Source organism: Triticum aestivum, chromosome 5D (assembly GCF_018294505.1).
Source record: "Triticum aestivum cultivar Chinese Spring chromosome 5D, IWGSC CS RefSeq v2.1, whole genome shotgun sequence".
Classification (NCBI taxonomy): domain Eukaryota; kingdom Viridiplantae; phylum Streptophyta; class Magnoliopsida; order Poales; family Poaceae; genus Triticum; species Triticum aestivum.
In genome coordinates, this window is record NC_057808.1 from 219,329,210 (window position 1) to 219,335,209 (window position 6,000).

Here is a 6,000-nt window from a genome sequence, read left to right on the forward strand (position 1 = left end):
TTCCCCATAAGAGAGGCTACCAAGGATAAACAACTAGGTTGTCGGATCCCACACATACCAAGCATTTCAATCATACACACAATATGCTCGATATGTGCAAATACAACATGGCATCACAACAAGACTCTACGACTCAGAGTATTTATTCATTAGGCTCCGAAGAGCGAGATATTACAAACATGGGTCTCATGACCCAACATTCAGAGCATACAAGCCAAAGCACATGCGGAAGCTTAACATGTCTGAGTACAGACATCTACAAATGAAAAAGGCTGAGAAGCCTGACTATCTACCAGATCCTGCCGAGGGCACAAGATCGTAGCTGAGGTATCAAGCTAAACGTCGAAGTCCACACGGAACTACTAGCGAGACTGACGTCTCTCTGCAAAACATAAAATAAGCAAACGTGAGTACAAATGTACCCAGCAAGACTTACATCAGGACTATCCACATATGCATCGGTATCAACAAAGGGGGTGGTGGAGTTTAACTGCAGCAAGCCAGCTTTGACTCGGTGGCTATCCTGAACTACGACTGCAAGTAACTCTTTTGAGGTGGCGCACACGAGTCCACATATTCACCATATCAATACACCACTATGGATCCGCTCCCGTCTTCCTACGAGAACGCCATCCATAGCACTCACGCTTATCTTGCGCATTTTAGGGTATCCACTTTCACTTGTCTATGAACTGTACAGGCGACCCAGAAGTCCTTTACCGCGGGCACGACTATTCGAATAGATCATATTAACCCTGCAGGGGTGTACTTCGTCACACACGCTCTCGCCACTTACCACCATGTACACGTCGTGTACCTTGGCAACCTTCAAGCGGAAGCCTGGCGAGGGAGTCGGCCACGACCTGACTAACCACACAAGTCTCTCGTCCAGGTTTATCGCCTATTCGGGTTCCATCCGCAAGGAGATCCGGCCGGGGTGTCGCTCACGGGCCCAAACGATGTGTGCAGGGTTCCCAAGCCCACCTCGACGGATGGATCTACGCTTGGTACACCGTGCCACGGTGCCTAGTCTGTCCCAAGCCCACCTGTACCGGGTGCCACTTGGTAGACTACTAACACTACCTACAAACACCAGAAACTAGTTGCAACTCCTGGACAGAGATCAGGTTGATTAATAAGTTGAGAGGGGCACTTAAGCATTCCAATGTGTGGTAGTAACTGTTCATGGATCACAAACACAGAACTCAGTTCCTGAGGACGGCTGCAATGAGACAACCCACCATGTACTCCTACATGGCCTCTCACCGCTACCTTTACCAAATCGTGTTCACACACTTAGCTCTTAACAGTAGGACATGTTCACCACATTACAATTCATCCCCGATGAATCAGACCTGACTCAACTCTAAGCAATAGCAGGCATGACAAACAGGCATGAATGAGTAGGCACATTAGGGCTCAAACAACTCCTACTCATGCTAGTAGGTTTCATCTATTTACTATGGCAATGACAGGTCATGCAGAGGAAAGGGGTTCAACTACCGCAGCATGTAACAGTTGAATCGCTGTTGTCCTAATGCAGTAAAAGAGAGCAGGAGCGAGAGAGTGGGATTGTATCGGAATGAACAAGGGGGTTTTGCTTGCCTGGCACTTCTGAAGATAGCATTGCGTCTTCATTAGTGTCAACGATCACAACGCCGGAACATCGTCTACCGAGAGGGGACAAATATCGTCAACAGAGAAGAAATTCAATCAATGCAATGCACAATATGATGCATGATCATGACATGGCAATATGAATGTGTTCTGGGCTAATGCAAGCTAGAACAGATTGAGATGAGTCCATTTGAACCAAAGATTCAAATGCAAACCCATTTTATAAAGTCATATAAGTGCATTATCTTGTTTCACCTAAACAGCAAGGTCAGGTTTCTCTAACATGCATGAAACCAGTACAGATGGATAGGTTGGATTTTTCTGATCATTTTTCATATATAAATTATTTCATTTGGAGTTACGGTTGAATTACTATGATTTTTAGAAGTTTGGCAATTTTCTGGATTTTCCTGTACAAGAATAATTCCAGTAATTAAATTACTGCGTCAGCATTGCGTCAGGGTGATGTCAGCATTGACCAAAGTCAAACCTGACTGGTGGGACCTACCTGTCAGTGTAACAGTGCTAATTATGTGGCTTATTAAATCCTAACTAAAAATAATTAGCTCGGCGGGGCCCACTGTCGGTGACTCTAGGGGGGTTAGTTAGGCGCTGATGACGGTGCCACGTCACCAGCCACCGGAGTCCAGCCGGCGGCGACCACAGAACACGGCGGGGCACGCCGGACTTGCGCTAGAGGCGTCAGCTTGGCACGCTGAGGGCACCAGGGGATAGCCCTTGATCTTGCGCATCCAAAGGACCAAGTGAGAGGTCGCGGGGTCACCGGAATTCATGCCGGCGACGAGCTTTGGCGGCAGCGGTGTTCGGTGGTGCACGGGCGCGTCGCTACGGTGTATCAGTGAGCAAATGGAGGGGCTGGGCAGCACCTGCTAGGCATGGGGAGCACTAAGAGCAGCACGGTGAGGCCAGGGAAGCACGGAGGCTATGCGTGCAGCGGCAATGGCGGACGGCGGCTTCGGTGCTCGTGGGGAACGGTGCTACGGCAACCAAACGGGGGCAGGGTTAGGGGGAAATGACCGGGGGCTCACCGCGGTCACGAAGAGCTTCTCGGCGAGCTCGGGGAGGCACGGACGGCGTCGAATCGACGGTGGGGTTGCCGGCGACCGAAGCTCGAAGACGATGACGATGCAGTCGTTGCAGGGCGTCCGGAGTGGCTTCTTTCGGTGGAGAGGCGTAGCGCGAGGTGGCGGAGCTGCTGGGCATCCTAGCTAGGCGAGGGGGGGGGGCTCGGTGGCCACGGCAACGGCGAGCGGCGTCGACGAGCTCCACTCGGGCAGAGAGGGAGAGAGAGCAGAGAAGGGAAAAGAGGTCGGGAGTGAGTGAGAGAGTCCCAGGGGGGCGCGTGGCGACGTCCTGGTGTCGAGGCAGCGGCGGAAGCAGGAGGTGGCCAGGCGCATGGGCGCACGCGGCGGGCACACACCCCTCGTCCTTCTGGCGAGAGGAGGGAGACGACTGGCATCGGCCAGCTGGGCTGGGCCGGCTCCTGGGCCGCACAGGTAAGTGGCCCAGGTACTAACTCTCTCTCTCTCTGTTATTTAATTTGTTCTGGTTTTCTATTTATTTTGTTCTGTTTTGAATTAGTAAAATACCAATTCATTTTGTAAAATCCTGAAAATAATTGCGGGCACTTTTGAAAATATCTCCAATAGCCCTGAAATGCTTTCAAGATTATTTGGACAGTTAAAATATTCTATGGAATTATGTCCAAATTCAAATACTTATGATTTAATTCAAAAATCCAGAATGTCCTAGAAAAGTGTGCACCATTTTTGCCAGGGGTTTTAGCCCAATCCAGAAATGATGAACATTTTGTGAAGGGCATTTTGGGTTCATTGAAACCAATTTTAGTAGACCCTAGTTGGTTTCAGGGGGGTGCTGGGGGTTCTGTCATCCCCATTTCAACTTTCTTTCAAGATTAAACATGATGCACACATGAGGCTAGCCTAGTGCATTACCAGAGGCTAGGGATGTGACATAGTGGATGAGTTCCGGTAGCACGACGGCGTGGTGATGGTGAAGTGATCTCCGCAGGGCTTCGCCTAAGCACTACGAAAATATGACCGGGGTGTAAACGGTGGAGGGGGGTGCCGCACACGGTAACCAATTTGTCTGTTATGTGCTAGGCGCCCCCTCCCACATATATATAGGTGGGAGGGAGGGAGGAGCAGCCAAGGGGGCGCCCAAGTAGGAGGAATCCTACTTGGGGTCTCTCCAAGCCGCGCCCCCTTGCCTTATTTGGAGCGCGGGAGGAAGGAAGGAAGGAGGTGGCGCCTCCTCCTTTACTTTCTCTCCTGAGGAGGGAAAGGCACGAGGGGACACCCCTCCCCTTTCCTTCCCCATAGGGCCGTCCAGCCATGGGAGGGGCGCGCCATCTCCCTTGTGGGCTGGTCTGTCCCCTCCTTTGGCCCATAAGGCCCATATCTTCCTCTTGGGGGGGGGGGGGTGCCCGGAACCCCTTCCGGTGACCCGATTCCTTCCCGGTATGTCCGGAAACACTTCCGGTGTCCAAATACCATTGTCCTATATACCAATCTTTACCTCTCGACCATTTCGAGAATCCTCGTCATGTCCGTGACCTCATTCGGGACTCCAAACAACATTCAGTCACCAAAACATATAACTCATATAACACTATATCGGCAGCGAACGTTAAGCGTGCGGACCCTACGGGTTCGAGAACTATGTAGACATGACCGAGACACCTCTCCGGTCGATAACCAATAGCGGAACCTGGATGTCCATATTGGTTCATGTATATTCTAAGAAGATCTTTATCGGTTGAACCGTTATGACAACATACGTAATTCCCTTTGTCCATTAGTATGTTACTTGCCCGAGATTCGATCGTCGGTATCTCCATACCTAGTTCAATCTCGTTACCGACAAGTCTCTTTACTTGTTCCATAATACATCATCTTGCAACTAAATCATTAGTCACTTTGCTTGCAAGGCTTCTTATGATGTGTATTACCGAGAGGGCCCAGAGATACCTCTCTGATACTCGGAGTGACAAATCCTAATCTCGATCTATGCCAACTCAACAAACACCTTCGGAGATACCTATAGATCATCTTGATGATCACCCAGTTACATTGTGACGTTAGATAGCACACAAGGTATTCCTCCGGTATCCGGGAGTTGCATAATCTCATAGTCGGAGGAATATGTATTTGACATGAAGAAAGCAATAGCAATAAACTGAACGATCAATATGCTAAGCTAACGGATGGGTCTTGTCCATCACATCATTCTCCTAATGATGTGCTCCCGTTATCAAATGATAACACATGTCTATGGTTAGGAAACCTTAACCATCTTTGATCAACGAGCTAGTCCAGTAGAGGCTTACTAGGGACATGCTATTTGATTATGTATTCACACATGTATTTAAGTTTCCGATCAATACAACTCTAGCATGAATAATAAACCTTTATCATGAATAAGGAAATATAAAATAACAACTTTATTATTGCCTCTAGGGCATATTTCCTTCAGTCTCCCACTTGCACTAGAGTCAATAATCTAGTTCACATCGCCATGTGATTAACACCCATAGTTCACATCGCCATGTGACCAACACCCAAAGAGTTTACTAGAGTCAATAATCTAGTTCACATCGCCATGTGATTAACACCCATAGTTCACATCGCCAAGTGATCAACACCCGAAGAGTTTACTAGAGTCAATAATCTAGTTCACATCGCCATGTGATTAACACCCAAAGAGTACTAAGGTGTGATCATGTTTTGCTTGTGAGAAAATTTTAGTCAACGGGTCTGTCACATTTAGATCCATATGTATTTTGCAAATTTTTATGTCTACAATGCTCTGCATGGAGCTACTCTAGCTAATTGCTCCAACTTTTAATACGTATACAGATTGAGACTTAGTATCATCTGGATCGGTGTCAAAGCTTGCATCGACGTAACCCTTTATGACGAACTGTTTATCACCTCCATCACCGAGAAACATTTCTTTATTCCAAAGGATAATTTCGACCGCTCTCCAGTGATCAAGTCCTGGATCACCATTGTACCCCCTTGCCAAACTCATGGAAAGGTACACAATAGGTTTGGTACACAGTATGACATACTTTATAGAACCTATGGCTGAGGCATAGGGAATGAATTTCATTCTCTCTCTATCTTCTACCGTGGTCGGGCTTTGAGTCTTACTCAACTTCACACCTTACAATATAGGCTAGAACTCCTTCTCTGACTGATCCATTTTTAACTCCTTCAAAATCTTGTCAAGGTATGTACTCATTGAAAATCTTATCAAGTGTCTTGATCGATCTCTATAGATCTTGATGCCTAATATGTAAGCAACTTTACCGAGGTTTTTCATTGAAAAATTCTTGTT